This window comes from Choloepus didactylus, chromosome 2 (genome assembly GCF_015220235.1).
Source record: "Choloepus didactylus isolate mChoDid1 chromosome 2, mChoDid1.pri, whole genome shotgun sequence".
In the NCBI taxonomy this organism is placed as follows: domain Eukaryota; kingdom Metazoa; phylum Chordata; class Mammalia; order Pilosa; family Megalonychidae; genus Choloepus; species Choloepus didactylus.
Genome location: NC_051308.1, coordinates 154,675,121 through 154,692,661, shown reverse-complemented (window position 1 = coordinate 154,692,661; position 17,541 = coordinate 154,675,121).

Genomic DNA, 17,541 nt, shown 5'->3' with positions numbered 1-17,541 from the left:
TACATTCCCACCAGCAGTGAATAAGTGTTCCAACTTCTTCACATCCTCTCTAACACTTGTAGTTTCCTGTTTGTTTAATAGTGACCATTCTAATAGGTGTGAGATGATATCTTATTGTGGTTTTGATTTGCATTTCCCTAATAGCTAGTGAAGCTGAGCATCTTTTCATGTACTTTTAGTCACCTGTATTTCCTCTTCGGAAAAATGTCTATTCATGTCTTTTGCCCACTTCTTAATTAGGTTGTTTGTGTTTTTATTGTTGAGTTGTGGGATTTCTTTATATATTCTGGATATCAAACATCTATCAGATATGTGGTTTCCAAATATTTTCTCCCATTAAGTTGGTTGCCTTTTCACCCCTTTTGACAAAGTCTTTTAAAGCACCTAAGTATTCAATTTTGAGGAGTTCCCATTTATCTCTTTTTTCTTTTGTTGTGTGCTTTGGGAGTAAAGTCTAAGAAATTACCACCTATCATTAGATTTTGAAGATGTTTCCTTACATTTTTTTCTAGGAGTTTTATGGTACTGGTTCTTGTATTTAGATCTTTGATCTATTTTGAGTTAATTTTTGCATAGGGTGTGACATGAGTCCTCTTTCATTCTTTTGGTTATGGATATCCAATTTTCCCAACACCATGTATTGAAGACTGTTCTGTCCCAGTTGAGTGGACTTGGGAGCCTTGTCAAAACTCAGTTGATCACAGTGAGGCAGATGGCAGCCTAGGGAGGTATGGTGTTCCAGTTTGCTAATGCTACCATTATGTAAAATACCAGAAATGGATTGGCTTTTATAAAGCAGGTTTCTTCAGTTACAAATTTACACTCCTAAGGCCATAAAGTGTCCAAACTAAGGCATCAACAGATGATACCATCACTGAAGAATGGCCAGTGGCATCCAGAACACCTCCATTAGCTGAGAAGGCATGTGACTGGCATCTGCTGTTCTTTTGCTCCCAGGTTGTGTTTAAAAATGGCATTCTCCAAAATGTCTCTGGCTTGTCTCTCTCAGATTCTCTGGGCTAGCATCTCTAAACATTTCTAAGCATCTCTAAGCATCTGCTCCCAAGCTGGGGATTTCTCCAGAAGTCTCTCTCAGCTGCTCTTGGGGCTTTTTGTCCTCTCTTAGCTTCTCCAGAGAAAACTCTGGGCTAGCATCTCAAAGAATCAGTAAGTGTCTCTCCAAAGTCTCTTTCATCTGCTCTCTGTATGAGCTCCCTTTAAAGGACTCCATGAAACTAATCAAGACCTACCCTGAATTGGAGGGGGGGGTGTCAAATCTCCATGGAAACGTTCAATCAAGAGGTCATACCCTAATCAAAAAGATTAATAACTCTGCCCCCACAATATTGCATTAAAGAATATGGCTTTTTGGTTGACATAATACATCCAAACTGGCACAAGTGGAATTTAGTTAGTCCTCTAGAACAACTAGTAAATAGCTAGGAACAACTAGTAAATAGTCTGGAACAACTGTTTGGGGAACATCTGTGCCCAGACACACATCATTCACTGGTCTGGAATGGGTGGAATGGCCAAGATCTCAGCATAAGAATTGTGAGTAAAGTCCCCCAAATGTCAGAGGATGGTGCCCCTCCCCCACTGGCATGGCAGACTGAGTTGGAACACTTCCCTGTGGGAAAAAGAAGCAGTCTCTACTACAAACAAGGGAAGGTAGCTCAACCAAGATCCAATCATGAATTTAATTAACAAATTTGGACTACTAAATGCAAGCTATGAGCACACATAAAACTGGAAGAAGGAGAAAAGGAACCCTGGGGTCTCTCCAGGCAGACAGGAGGTGGGGCTGATGGAAAAAAAAAAAAAAGATAAATAAATAAAAACAGAGGCTTTTGGAGTCAGAATACCAGAAAAGGGCAGTGTCCCAAGAAAAGGGGCACATAGAACTGGGTACAAACTCTGGCTCTTGACAGGCAAACTTAGGGGACTGGGGACTGGGTCCAAAAAGGGGATTTCTTCCTTTTTTCTTTTAATTCTCTTACTCTAAGTAATTCATTAGAGAAAACTTCAGGCATTTCCAATTGTCAGCACTGGCCCAGGAAATGATGGAGTTAAGATATTTAGAGACGAAGAAAGAAGTCAAGTAAAGGAGATAATTCCCTAAAGGGCATATCTTCTCTAAGAAAAGGGGGGTGGGATCCAGCTCAAGTGGCAGCCCTCCACAGAGAATTCAGACCCCAAGACCTAGGGGGAAAAATAGAAACAGCTTAAATTTGGCTTCTAGCTCACTCTTGATCCTAGGCAGAGACAAGGTCTGCTGAGAATTTAAGGCAACACACTTCTTTACACCAGTGGGGAGCTGTGGGATGATGAGCACCACATGCTGGACAGGACAGGAAAAAACACAAATTCTAGAGGCCTCAAAGGAAAGTCTAACAACCTTCTGGGTCTCATTCTCAGGGAAACTTGATACCGCTTACACCCTCCTCCTAAAACCTGGGTCTATCTGGTCTGGGAAAATCTGAACAGGGTGATCCAGGAAATCAGATGCCTAGACAACAAAAAATATGAGTCACACTAGAGAAAATGGCCCAGACAAAGGAACTAACATACACTTCAAATAAGATACAGGAGTTGAAATAACTAATTAAAGATGTTCAAACAATTAGGCTAAATCAATTCAAAAATCAAATCAATGAGTTGAGGAAAGATATGGCAAAAGAGATGAAGGATATAAAGAAGACATTGGATGAACATAAGGAAGAACTTGAAAGTTTGAGAAAACAATTGGCAGAACTTATGGGAATGAAGGACACAATAGAAGAGATGAAAAACACAATGGAGACATACAACAGCAAATTTGAAGAGGCATAAGAAAGGATTCATGAACTAGAGGACAGCACAAAAGAACAGATAGAAAAAAATGGAAAAATATGAGCAGGGTCTCAGAGAATTGGATGACAGCATGAAACACATGAATATCCATGTTATGGGTGTCCCAGAAGGAAAAGAGGAGGGAAAAGGGACAGAAAGAATAATGGAGGAAATAATCACTAAAAATTTCCCATCTCTTAGGAAAGACATAAAATTACAGGTCCAAGAAGCTCAGGGTACTCAAAACAGAATAGATCTGAACAGATGCACTCCAAGATACTTAATAATCAGATTATCAAATGTCAAAGACAAAGAGAGAATTCTGAAAGCATCAAGAGAAAAGTGATCCATCACATAGAAGGGAAGCTCAATATGACTATGGACAGATTTCTCACTAGAAACCATGGAGGTGAGAAGGCAGTGGTATGATATATTTAAGATACTGAAAGAGAAAAACTGTCAACCAAGAATTCTATATCTGGCAAAACTGTCCTTCAAAAATGAGGGAGAGTTTAAAATATTTTCAGACACACAGACATTGAGGGAGTCTGTGAACAAGACACCTGCTCTACAAGAAATACTAAAGTGAGCACTACAGGCAGATAGGAAAAGAGAGGAGAGAGAGAGGTGGAGAAGAATGTAGAAATGAAAACTATTAGTAAAGGGAACAAGAAAGAAAGAGAAAAAATAAAAATAAAATAAGAAATGATATAAAAAATCCAAAAGACAAAACGGTGGACAGTGGACATTACATCAAATGAAATTAGCCTGAAACAAAAGAACAAATACTCTATGATCTCACTAATATGAATTAACATTTTAAAGTTAAGGTTGAGAACATAGGGTATCAGAAAATAGAGAGAGGGTAGAGATTGGGCATTTGAAGCTAAAGGGAGTACAGAATGTTCAACAGGTTTGATTGTTTAGATCCACAAATGGATAGCATAATACTGTGTGATGGTAGCACAATATTGTAAGTACTCTGAACAAAGATGAGTGTGAGTATGGTTGACAGAGGAAGGCTAGGGCATGTACAACACCAGAAGGAAAGGTAGACGATAAAGACTGGTATTCTACAACTTAGCAAAACCTAGAGTGGTCAATGACAGTGCTAAATGTACAAATATGAGAATGTTTCTACGTGAGGGAGAACAAATGAAAGTCAACATTGCAAGGTGTTGAAAATTGGACAGTATAAGGGAAAAATAAATCAATAGAAACTACAGTCTATTGTTTACAGTAACAATGTAATATGCTTCCATTATTTGTAACAAAGGCAATATACCAAAGCTAAATGTCTGTAAGAAGGGGGGATATAAGGGAATAGTATGGGATTCTTGGTGGTATTGTGTTGTCAGAACTTTTCACTGTATTTTTTTTTCTGTCTTTTATTTTTTTAATTTTTCTCCTCTTTCTTTTGGTGGAAGAAATGGAAAAGTCCTCATATAGATTGTGGTGGTGAATGCCTATATATGTAATTATACCAGGAATTATTGATTGTTTACTTAGGATGGATTGTATGGTGTGTGAATAAAACTGTTTAAAAAATAAACAGAGGGATACAAGTGCTGGAGAAAATATGGCTGTTGGTGGGGAGGTAGAATGGTGCAGTCCATCTGGAGGACAGTGTGGTGGTTTCACAGGAAGTTAAGTATGGGATTGCCATATGGTCCCACAATCATGATATTGCAAATATACTTGGAAGAACTGGGAACAAGGACACAAATTGACATTTGCACTCTGGTGTTTATGGTGGCAGTATTTCCAATTTTCAGTGGATGAAGGGGGCCTAAGGGTACATCAACGGATGAACAGAATGGTGAACTGTCATATTGAGTGGCAGCAAGAAGGAATGAAGTTGTGAGGTATGCAACTAAGTGAATGGACCTGGAGGACAGTATGTTGAGTGAAATAAGCCAGAAACAAAAAGACAAACAGTATAACACCTCACTAAAATGGACTAACTATAATGTGCAAACTAAGAATTGAATATGAGAGCATAGGTTATTGGGGGAATGCTTAACATAAAGGTTCCTGGATTGTTAACTCTTAGAGCAGTCACATCTATTCCTGAGTTGTAATGGTTATTTCTAAATTCTGAGATGCTGAGCTCCTTGTGTATAATCTGGTTAGTCCCTGGAACTTTGGGTATCTGTGTGACACCTGAGATGCAGAACCAGAGTGTGGCAGCTATGTATATCAGCAGTACCCCATACAGCAACTGTTAAAGAAGATGAAAAAGAGATCAGACTTCAATTAGAAATATGATTGAAGTGGACTTTGTTAGGACTAAGTTAAATAAGACTAAAGGGTAAAGGATGATATTTACTGTTTTAAAAGTTCAACTTCTGTGTGAGACCAAAGAAAGAGATGTTTATTTGGTTGAAAATCTGTTTTCTGTAGCATGCTATATAATATAACTTGTATGGTCAGTTTACTCAAGCATCGTAATTACATGGAACCTTGAATAGGAAGTGAGATCTGGCTGATTTGCACAGGTTAGTGTGAAGTCCTGATATATCCCAGAGTAATTTGGGCAGAGAATAAAAGTATTTGCAAAGCCCCCTTAAGGGACTGGGGCAAAAATGTGGAAATATTAAACTTCCTCACCTGGGGAATTCCTGACACTCTCACAAGCACTGGGGACTACCAATTTAGTAGGCCAAGCCCTTGATCTCGGGGCTTGCCATTATAAAGCTTGTTACTACAAAGGAGAGGCTAAGCCTGCATATGATTGTGCCTAAGAGTCACTCCCAGAGAACTTCTTTTGTTGCTCAGATGTGGCCTCACTCTCTAAGCCAACTCAGGAGGTGGACTTGCAGCATTCCCCCCTTGACTCCCAGCAGTGTAACCTCCCTGGAGAGGTGGTACATGGCTACCAGGAATGAGCCTTGAACTGGCATTGTAGGATTGAGAAAGCTTTCTGGACAAAAAGGGGGACAAGAAATGAAACAAAATAGTTCAGTGGCTGAGAGATTTCAAATTTGGAGTCGAGAGGTCATTCTTAAGGTTATTCTTATGCACTGTATAGATATCCCTTTTTAGTTTTTAGTGCATTGGAATATCTAGAAGGAAATATCTGGAATTGTTGAACTGCAATCCAGTATCCCTGATTCTTGAAGATGGTCATATAACTATATAGCTTATTTAGTGTGACTTTGTGATTGTGAAAAACTTGTGGCCCCCACTCCCTTTTTCCAGTGTATGGACAGATGAGTAGAAAAAATGGGGACAAAAAGTAAATGAATAATAGTGGGGGAGGAGGGCTATGGGATGTTTTGAGTGTTCTTTTTCATTTTTATTTTTATTCTTATTTTTATCTTTTAGAGTAACGAAAATGTTCAAACTCTGATTATGGTGATGATGTGCAACTATTTGATGATACTGTGAACAACTGATCATACACTTTGGATGATTGTACAGTATGTGAATATGTCTCAATAAAATTGCATTAAAATAAAATAATAAAATGAAAATATTATTTAAAAAATCAATTGACCATAGATCTGAGGGCCTATTTCAGAACACTTAATTCTATTCCATTGATTGATATGTCTATCTTTATGCCATGCTATTTTGAACACTGTGGATTTATAATATGCTTTAAAGTCAGGAAGTGTGATACCTCCCACTTCCTTCTTCTTTTTCAAGATATTTTTGGCTATTCGATGCCCCTTACCTTTCCAAATAAAGTTGATAATTAGCTTTTCCATCTCTGTGGAGTAGACTATTGGAATTTGGATTGATATTGCTTTGAATCTATAGATCAATTTGGGTAAATTGATATCTTCATGACATTTAGCTTTCCAATCCATGAACAGAGAGTATCTTTCCATTTATTTAGGTCATCTTTGATTTATTTTAGTAATGTTTTGTAGTTTTCTGTGCAAAAGTTCTTTACATCCTTGGTTAAATTTATTCCTAGATATTTGATTTTTTTAGTTGCTGTGTTTTTAAAATAGTTAAAATTCAATTGAATATAAGTGTGACAATACATAAGAAAGATGATCAGGCTAAATGTTTAGCTTAAAACAACATTTTGAATTTAAAAATTAAAATAAACTTGACTATAAACAACAACAAAAAAAAAATAGTTTTGCACTGTGAACCTAAAACAATTCCAAAGAAGGGATACAAAAACTGTATTTGGAGCAATAAGAGTATTTCTGAAACAAGTATGTAACCACCTAGAATGAGTTCCTTTAAATAAAGAGGTCATTTAGAGACATGTGACTGTCAGTCTTGGTACTCTATACCAGGGGTTGGAAAACTTACTCTATAAAAAGGAACTGATAAGTAGTTTAGGCTTTGCCAGCCATGCTGCATATGTAGCAACTACCCAACATTGCCGCTGTACTGCAAAAACAGCCAGACAATAAGTAAACAAATGGGTGGGCTGTGTTCCAATAAATTTTTATTTACATAATCAGGTTGATGGATTTGGCCAATAGGCTGTAATTTGCTAACCCCTGTGCTAAACTAAACAAATATTCATCACATCCATTCTCTCACCGTCTTCCATGTATTCTACCTACTACTTTCACTCTTTCCAAGCACAAATGTGATCATGTCATAGTCTTACTCATAAACATTTACTGGCAAATTCCAGTTTGGTCATGACAGAATAGATTGTATTAGACCAAATTTCTGCTGAGAATATCTATACAAGCCAGATAAGATATAGAGAAAAGCCATTGAAGTTAACAAATAGGAACCAACAGGACAAGGTCTTCAACTTCAGTATACTTACCATCTGACTGGAAAGTACCAAACATAAGCACATGAGATGGCATTAACACAACAAACCACAAGGAAATAAGTACAAAATAATATATTACAAATAGAAACATAATTACTAATGAAACAGCAAAATCTTTAGGGTCCTTCAGTCTGTCATTCAACAGCATCTCCCTTAAGCCTCTGTCGTTTTGTTAACATCAAATCCTTTTTGCCAATACCTAAATGGATACAACCTATCTTGTTAAATCCTTTCCCTCCAGATCCACTTCAACTTCCTTTCCTAATTCCAAAAACTGCTTTAAGACATTAGTCTCATCTTCCAATTTTTCAATATTATTGCATTCATTATGAACTGAGACAACAAGTACTGTACACTTCCCAAGTTTCATATTCTTGATCTCACACAAGAAGCTATCAAGATACTCTGTGGCATTGAAGATATCATAGTCCTCTGAAACAGTCCACTATTACCATTTGTTACTTGAATTAAACATCATCTCAGGTAATATGATTAAAAGAAAAATGGCTGCTTTGTTTGTGTAGAAATAACAGAAATTCATTATGTAACATTTTAAACAACATGAAAGCATTTAAAGAAAATTTAAAACTTTCTTGATATCCATCACCTGGTAATAATTATATTAAATTTCCTGAAAAATATTAAGATAGATTGATAGATATGTGGTAGGCAGAAAATAGTTCCCCAAAGACATCTATATGCTAATTTCTGAAACCTGTGAATATGTTACCCTATGCGACAAAAAGGAGTTTGGAGATATGATTAAGGTTATAGACCTGAAGATGGGGAGATTATCTTGGATTATCTGGATGAGCCCAATCTATTCAGTTAAATCTTTGTAAGGTTGCAGGAAGAGAAATGGGACAATGGAAGATTCAGAAGATGAATGTATAAAGGACTTGGCCCACACATGCTGGCTCTGAAGATAGAGGAAGAGGATGGAATGCAGGTGGCCTCTATAAACTGGGAACAGTCTTCAGTTGACAACTAGCAAGAAAACAAAAATCTCATTCCTACAAACTCAGGGAGCTGAATTTTGTCCACAATCTCAATGGACAGGAAAAATCTCGCCTCTGGAGGCTTCAGAAAAGAACACTATCTTGCCAACACCTTGATTTTAGCCCATTGAGATCCATTTTGGATTTCTGACCTATTGAAGTATAAGAGAATAAATTTGTGTTAAGGCACCAAGTTTGTGTTGATCTGTTATGGCCACAATAGAAAACTAATGCAGAAAGACTGATGATAGATAGGTAGGTAGATAGATAGATAGATAGATAGATAGATAGATAGATAGATAGACAGACAGAATGACTTTAGAATAAAATATTTTATTAATTTATGTGAATTTAACAGACACTAAAATTAAAATAGTTCTTTACCACAAGAATTGTTTCTAAAAAATTCACCCAGTATTTTTAAAAAGATCATGAAAAATACTGAAATGCTGGGTTCAGTCTTTCTTTTTTTTAAACTAGGTATTTCTGCTTTAGGCAGTATCTATTGTCCCTGCTATAAAAATGGGGAAATTAGTATATTCCCACTTCCTCCATTTCCCTCCCTCATCTCCAAATTTTATTAATAATTCATTTTACTAAACAAGAGTTTAAAACATTTACATTTTGTTTTCTAATCAATATTCCCCATAGTTTCATGTTATTATTTCATATATTTCAAAGCTCAACACCGGCCTTTTTTTGCTGTGAATTCTTTATTTGGGAGTTCTTAATTTTGATTTAAATTTTGGTTGGCTAGAACCATCTAGTATTTTTTCAAGAAGAACTCAAGGGTTTGTGTTATCTCAGTTCTTACATGCTGAAGAATGCTTTTAACATTAAACTTGAAGAAAAAAAATGGTTAGGTATTGTGCCAGTTTGGATATACTATGTCCCCCAAGAAAAAGCCATGATCTTTTAATCCAATCTCATGGGATATTGGGATTAGGTTGTTTCCGTGTAAATGCGACCCATCCAACTGTGAGTGACACCTTTGGTTAGGGTGTGACCTCTGATTGAATGTTTCCATGGAGGTGCGGCCCTGCCCATTCAGCATGGGCCTTGATTAGTTCACTGGAGTCTTATAAAGGGGCTCACAAACAGAAGGACCTCAGAGCTGCAGCTTAGAGTAACATTTTGAAGATGGCTGTTGAAAGCTGACACTGAAAATGCCATTTTGAAATGCAACCTGGGAGCAAGCAGATGCCAGCCATGTGCCTTCCCAGCTAACAGAGGTTTTCTAGATTCTAATGGCCTTTCTCCAGTGAAGGTACCCTGTTGTTGATGCCTTACCTTGGACACTTGATGGCCTTAAGACTAACTTTGTAACCAAATAACCCCCCTTTATAAAAGCCAATCCATTTCTGTTGTTTTGCAGAATGGCAGCATTAGCAAACCAGAACAGTATAAACTTCTTTGATTATATTTTTTCATTTATAGATTTTGTATCACTTCCTTCTAGTACTGGATGTTGCTGTGGAAAGTCTAAAGCTAACATAATATGTTTCTGTATAGTATTTTTTTTTAATTTTTATTGGGATTGTTCAGATACCATACAATTATCCAAAGATCCAAAGTGTACAATTAGTTGCCCCTGGTACCCTCATACAGCTGTGCATCCATCACCACACTTAATTTTTGTTCAATCTTTAGAATCTTTTCATTATTCCAGACAAGAAATAAAGTGAAAGATGTAAAAAGAAGAACAAAGAAAAAAAAAAAAAAAGGAAACTCAAATCCTCCCATATCCCTAACCAGCCCCCCTCAATTGTTGACTTGTAGTGTTGGTATAGTACATTTGTTACTGTTTATGAAAGAATGTTGAAATACTACTAACTGTAGTATACAGTTTGCAATAGATATATATTTCTTCTCTATATGCCCCTCTATTATTAACTTCTAGTTGTCTTGTCATACATTTGTTCTGGTTCATGGAAGAGTTTTCTAGTATTTGTACAGTTAATCATGGACATTACCCACCACAGGATTCAGTTTTATACATTTCCATCTTTTGACCTCCAACTTTCCTTCTGGTGACATACATGACTCTGAGCTTCCCCTTTCCACCTCATTCATGCACCATTTGGCACTGTTAGTTATTCTCACATCTTGCTACCGACTGTTCATTTCCAAACATTAAAGTTCATCCTAACTGAACATTCTGCTCATACTAAGCAACCACTCCCCATTCTTAAGACGTCCTATATCTTGGTACCTTATATTTCATGTCTATGAGTTTACATATTATAATCAGTTCTTATCAGTGAGATGCTGCAATATTTGTCCTTATGTGCCTGGCTTATTTCACTCAGTGTATTACCCTTGAGGTCTTGTCATCAGCCCATTCTTTTTTTAAGATGGTTTTGTTCACACACCATACATTCCATCCTAAGTAAACAATCGATGGTTCTCTGTATGGTCACATATTTATATGTTCACCACCTTCACCACTATCTATATAAGGGCATCTACATTTCTTCCACAAGGGAGAAGGGAGAGTCAAAGAAGGCAGAGAGGCAAAAGAAAGAGGAAAAAAAGTGACAGCTAGGAAGTAGCAAAAGGAAAAGTAACCTTAAATCAAAGTAGAGTAAAGAGTCAGACAACACCACCAATGTCAAGTGTCTAACATGCCTCCCCTATTCCCCCTCTTATCTGCATTTATTTTGGTATATTACCTTTGTTACATTAAAGGAAGCATAATACAATGATTCTATTAGTTACAGTCTCTAGTTTATGCTGATTGAATCCCTCCCCCAATGCCTCCCCATTTTCAACACATTGCAAGGTTGACATTTGCTTGTTCTCCCTCATAAAAGAACATATTTGTACATTTTATCACAATTGTTGAACACTCTAGATTTCACCGAGTTACACAGTCTCAGTCTTTATCTTTCCTCCTTTATTCTGGTGTATCACATGCTCCCCACCTTCCTCTCTCAACCATATTCATAGTTATTTTTTTTCAGTGTACCTACATTGCTGTGCTACCATCTCCCAAAATTGTGTCCCAAACCACACACTCCTGTCTTCTCCTATCACTCTGTAGTGCTCCCTTTAGTATTTCCTGTAGGGCAGGTGTCTTGTTCACAAAGTCTCTCATTATCTGTTTGTTGGAAAATATTTTGAGCTCTCCCTCATATTTGACTGACAGCTTTGCTGGATACAGGATTCTTGGTTGGTGGTTTTTCTCTTTCAGTATCTTAAATATATCACACCACTTCCTTCTTGCCTCCATGGTTTCTGCTGAGAGATCCACACATAGTCTTATTAAACTTCCTTTGTATGTAATGGATCGCTTTTCTCTTGCTGTTTTCAGGATTCTCTCTTTATCTTTGACATTTGATAATCTGATTATTAAGTGTCTTGGTATAGGCCTATTCAGATCTATTCTGTTTGGAGTACGCTGCGCTTCTTGGATCTGTAATTTTATATCTTTCATAAAAGATGGGAAATTTTCATTGATTATTTCCTTGATTATTGCTTCTGCCCCTTTTCCCTTCTCTTCTCCTTCTGGGACATCAATGATACATACATTCTTGTACTTCGTTTCATCTTTAAGTTCCCGGAGACGTTGCTCATATTTTTTCATTCTTTTCTCCATATGCTCCTTTGCGTGTAGGCTTTCAGGTGTTTTGTTCTCCAGTTCTTGAGTGTTTTATTCTACCTCTTGAGATCTGCTGTTGTATGTTTCCATTGTGTCTTTTGTCTCTTGTGTTGTGCCTTTCATTTCCATAGATTCTCCTAGTTGTTTTTTTGAACTTTCGATTTCTGCCTTATGTATGCCCAGTGTTTTCTTTACAGCCTCTATCTCTTTTGTGAAATATTCTCTAAACTTTTTGAATTGATTTAGCATTAGTTGTTTAAATTCCTGTATCTCCATTGAAGTGTACATTTATTCCTTTGACTGGGCCATAGCTTCGTTTTTCTTAGTGTAGGTTGTAGTTTTCTGTTGTCTAGGCATCTGACCTCCTAGGCCACCCCAATCAGGTTTTCCCAGACAAGAACAGGCTCAGGTCACAGAAGGAGGTAATATTTAGTATCTGGTTTCCCTGATGGTTTTTCTTAGAGGATTGATACCCCTGTGCTTTTCTGCCTTGCAGGTGCACCTGTCAGCCTGTCACTGCCTGTGTAAAAGGGTGTGGCCTGTGGCTCTCCCTCCTAGGCTTTGGGGTCTGGTTCTGGAAACGCGGGCAGTAGAGCTGGGCCCCTCCCTTTCCTCTTGGGAAGCTATGCCCCCTCCAGAGAGATCATTTGAATATCAATAAGTTCTTTGTTTCTCTGACTCTGCTGATCAAAGTGTTTTGATTTTAAAATGGCTAAGGCTGTCTTTACTGCAAAGCGCTGCAGGCTGAAAATGGCTGAGGTTTTCTCCACAGAGAGAGAAAGGGTCAGAAAAGCTCCCAGGTTCCCCCATCAGCCAGAGATAGCACCCAATCCTCTGGGCTCCCCATCCTGAGACAGATATGTCCCCCAACTCTCCCAAGGTCAGTTGTCACCAAAAGCCTCTGTCTGCTTGTTGAGGATTTGCTGTCTATATTGAGCAGTTAACATTAAAACCCCAGTTGGAGCTGGGCTGAGAGAGTGCTGCTTTCTAGAACCGTGAGGCTTCTGTGAGGGAAGGGCTCTCAGCGCAGGTTCGCAGTTTTACTTATAGATTTTATGCTGTGATCTCGGGCATTCCTCCCAATTCAGGTTGGTGGATGATGAGTGGACAGTCACGTTTGTCTCCCCACAGTTATTCCCAGGTTATATACTAGTGTTTTGGTCATTTATGAATTGTTCCCTGGGAGGGAATAACAGTCTTCCACTGCTCTCCATGCTGCCATCTTAGCTCCTCCCCATATATAATTTTTTACTCTCCTGATAGGAATGGATTCTTTCTGTATCTCTGAAGTTCTTTAGAATATATCTTTGTGTAGATACTTTTATATCAATTGACTTCTGGAACAAAGTAAGCCATGTTTACCTGCATATTCAGGTCTTTACTTTAGGGAAGTTACCTGCTATTATATCCTTGCATTTTTTTCTGGCTGTTTTTTTGTTTGTTTGTTTTTGTTTTTGTTTTTTGTAGTCTTTCTGCAGGAACTATAGTTGTTTTTCAATCATGCTTATCCACTTGTTTTCTTTGTATAGACTTTCATCTCTGCAATGTTTTTATTTTCTCTTCCATTTCTTTTCTGATCATTGCAAGCTCCCTTCTCATCTCCTATTTTTTTATTACGTTTTCTTTAAAGACTAGCATATTTTCTTTCAGTTCTTTTTAAAGAGAGATCATGTGGCCTGCACTTTCTTCAGCCTAAAAATTGTCTTTCCCTATTTAATTACTCTTCCAGTATATTTTCTCATTTGCCTTCTGATTATATTATTTTTCTCTGCTATTTTGTAGTTTATGTTTGTAGGTACCATGCTGGTTCTTCTCTGATTATTACTAATCTTTAAATGTAGCTTGCTATTGATGGGAAAGTAATGTGGAGGGATGAAAAGAGGGTTAAACCAAAGCAGTCTGCAACTTCTACTAGATTTGTATCTTAAACACTCCCAAAATAAGTCTGTTATTGCATAGGGATAATAGTATGGATAGAGATAAACAATGGGAGTTTTTGCTGTCCCTGACATATTTTTCAAAAATAACATCTTTTCAGAAATATTTTAAGGATCATATTGACATGATGCCTGTGAAGATTATAAAGACATTAGGGTTGATCTGCTCATTGTACAATTGAAATGTTCAGAATGTGCTGGTTTCTCAACCAACAAAGCATCACTTGCACCACACATCCTTTACCTATAGCACACCTCCTTGGGAGAGATAGTTAGGACAGAGAGAGTAAAGTGGTGGGTTGATATATTGTCTTCTTCAATGTTGCCTTGAAGTTCTGTGGTACCTGACTAAGTTTCTACAAGGTCATTTCTCACTTCTTTTTTGGCTCCTCATACTCCCTGTCTGAAAAATCCTTATATAAGATCCTTTCAGGTCTGAGCCACTTACTTTTAGGGAGATCTGGATTCTACTCTGGGTTCCAGGTGGCACGCACAGGCTTTCAGTCTCCTCCCCACTTCCATTCAGACTGCACAGTACTGGGCAGGTGGGCTTATTTATCCAAATTTTCAGTTGTAGCTAATACTTTGCCTGTTTTCATACAGTGTTTCTTTTTCTAGTTTCCATTCTTAGTTTTCATTCGTTGATACAGAAAGAAAGAAGTAGAAAAAATGTATTTACTTAGCCATTTTTCACGATTGGTCTCAGATAATCTTTATTAAAGGAAAAAGAAATTAACTCTTAGTTCTTAGGTTTTGTATTTGAGGTTGAATTTGGACATAAACATAAACAACATGAATATTAGAATTACAAACATTAAATGACAAATGGGAAAAATGGCAAAGTCCACCGGTGTTATCAAGATAAAGAAGCTTTAAAAAGGCAGCATATTCAGGTTGCAATATTTTTCAATCTCCTGGAAGGATACAGTGGTAAAAAACAACCTTCAAAAATTGTAAGTGTAATTTAGACTCTTCATTTAGCTTTTTAAACAGATAGATCTTGAGCAGTATTCTGAAGGGATCTTGGATTTTCAGTACAAAAAAGCATGCAGGGTTTCAGATGCACAAATAGGACTGTAAGTTGGCCCATCATAGCTCTAAAACTTGTTTATATCATATTATCAGGCATCTTTTTCTAAAGTAGATCAATTCCATCTATGTTGAAGGTCTATTGAAGAAAATAACCCTCTTCTGGATAATCACAGCAAGGGTAATAGGGAACTCCTTAGCAGTTACAGTTTCACCTTCAATGTGCTGATCACTCACTATGATGTACAAATTGAAGTAAGTTCCATCTGGGGCTTGATGAAAGTTTCATCAGTGTTCCAATATGCTTAGCTTTTAGGTTCTCAAATTCTTAACCTTCCACTGAATTTACATTAAGCTAAAGTGCACTCAGAGTTTACTTTTATCTTCTAGCCACATACTCAAAAGATTTTCCATCAATCAATTTTTTCATTCTCTTGCTAATTATAGTTGAATACACACAAGGTGTACTTTTCAAATTATGACTGATTCAATCTGTATTTCAGATTTTTCTCACTATCAAATGATTCATTCATAATGTATTACAATATATGCCATTGTCTCATCATTTCTCACTTACTTTAATTATCTCAACTTTGCAACTTTGCATCATAACTATACCTCTTCTCTCTAGAATTGTCAATATTCTACAGTTTTTACAATTATTGTTATATTGGGATTGATAACATTCCTAAAACTCCTGAAAGCCAAGCAAGAGGACAGAAGGCATGTAGGCTTACAGACATGATAACAGCTGAGAATAAAATGTCTGCTGGTGACCAACACCATATGTGATGCTTCTTTCCTGGGTCAATTGCAAATTAGAAATATAGGCAAATATTGCTGAGTATGTTCCTGAAAGCACTGGAATACTTGGCCCAAGATTTAAAATACTGGCATTACAAGGATCCTCTTTGAATCTCAGTTTTCACATGAGGAAAATTTTGACTTCCTACTCTGATGATACAATTTTTTTAAATGGCCACCAAATTCTCTTCTATGTGGTAGTATTTTCTCCTTTAAAATTTTAGAGGTTTGCTGCTTAATATTCTTAAAGTTAAGCAGTAGGTTGTTATATTTTTACTTCTATCTGCATAAATGTGAAGACTACCCATGAGGAATCCCTCTTGGCATCAATGACATTTCTATAGAAAGCCTACACTGTTCATTCATTTCCAATTTGCTGAACTATTAAGCTTGTAGATTTAAAATATGTATTTCCCACGCATCCCCTTCTTAGCCCAGCATCTTATACAGGGCATAAAAGCACATAATCAAAAATTTTTATAAGAAAGAGAACATTAGGCGATATTTGTAGCTATCATAGAATAAAATGACATTTAAAATGTTCTAATTCTCTGCTTGGGCTCTAATATGCCTTCAACAGGCTTAAACCCAAGTCCAAACTGTTGCCAAAGAAGCAGTAAGAATCTGTTTATCACCAGCATTTATCCACAAAGTCCTTAAAAATTCCACAGAACTAGCTTCCAATATGTCTCTCACAGCCATTAAAGACGAAAATGCATATGACTTCCATTCATTCTTTCTCAAGTAATACACTTTTCCAAATGGAATTCTGTGGTTGTCATAGAAGAAAAAAAAAAATGTGATCTACAGTATGATTGCTGCAATTAAGGATATCATTGAAATACATTTAACTAGGCATCTACTGTTTGGGGAATTTGCAGTGATTGAGTTTCAGTTCATTACTTTCAGGGCTGTGGTGCTATTGTCAGGGCCTTAAAATCAGTGAGATGGCCTCAACCCAGGTCAGAGAGGCTATGATAGCACAAAGGCAATTATGCTGCAAGAAAAATGTTGTCCACTAATCAGCTGGCAATCAATTACTAAAAAGAGAAGATAACCCTCTCCCCACTCAAGCTCTTCAGTATTAGTAGTGCCATCATGTAATTACTTGAGGCTTGGGCAGGTGCACGAAAGGACAGACTCTATAGCACACTGCATCAAAGATTAATGAGTTCTGTCAAGTTGCCCAGCAGACATCTGATTCTCCAGCTTTCTGTAGCTACTAGTTTTACACTTGCCTCAGGGCTTTTTCCCCCTGCAAAAAATTAGCTAGTAATTTAAATACATTCAATAAGCACATATCTTTAAGGAAGGAAAAAAAAAACCCTAATTTTGCAATGAAATACAAACCAAAAAGACTCCTCATCTGAATATTAACTTAGCAAAAGTTTCATTATGGCAGTATTCTTTTAGTCATACTTTATTTTTAGTGGTTGCAATTAGTGATGCACAGGATTCAGAGGCTATATAAACTCCTCAAAGTGGGATAACATAAACCCAACATCCTAATATTCTCCATTTCCTTCATTGGCCCGAAAGCCAAAGGGGAAACCTGTGCTATCTCCAATAAATTACAGAAAA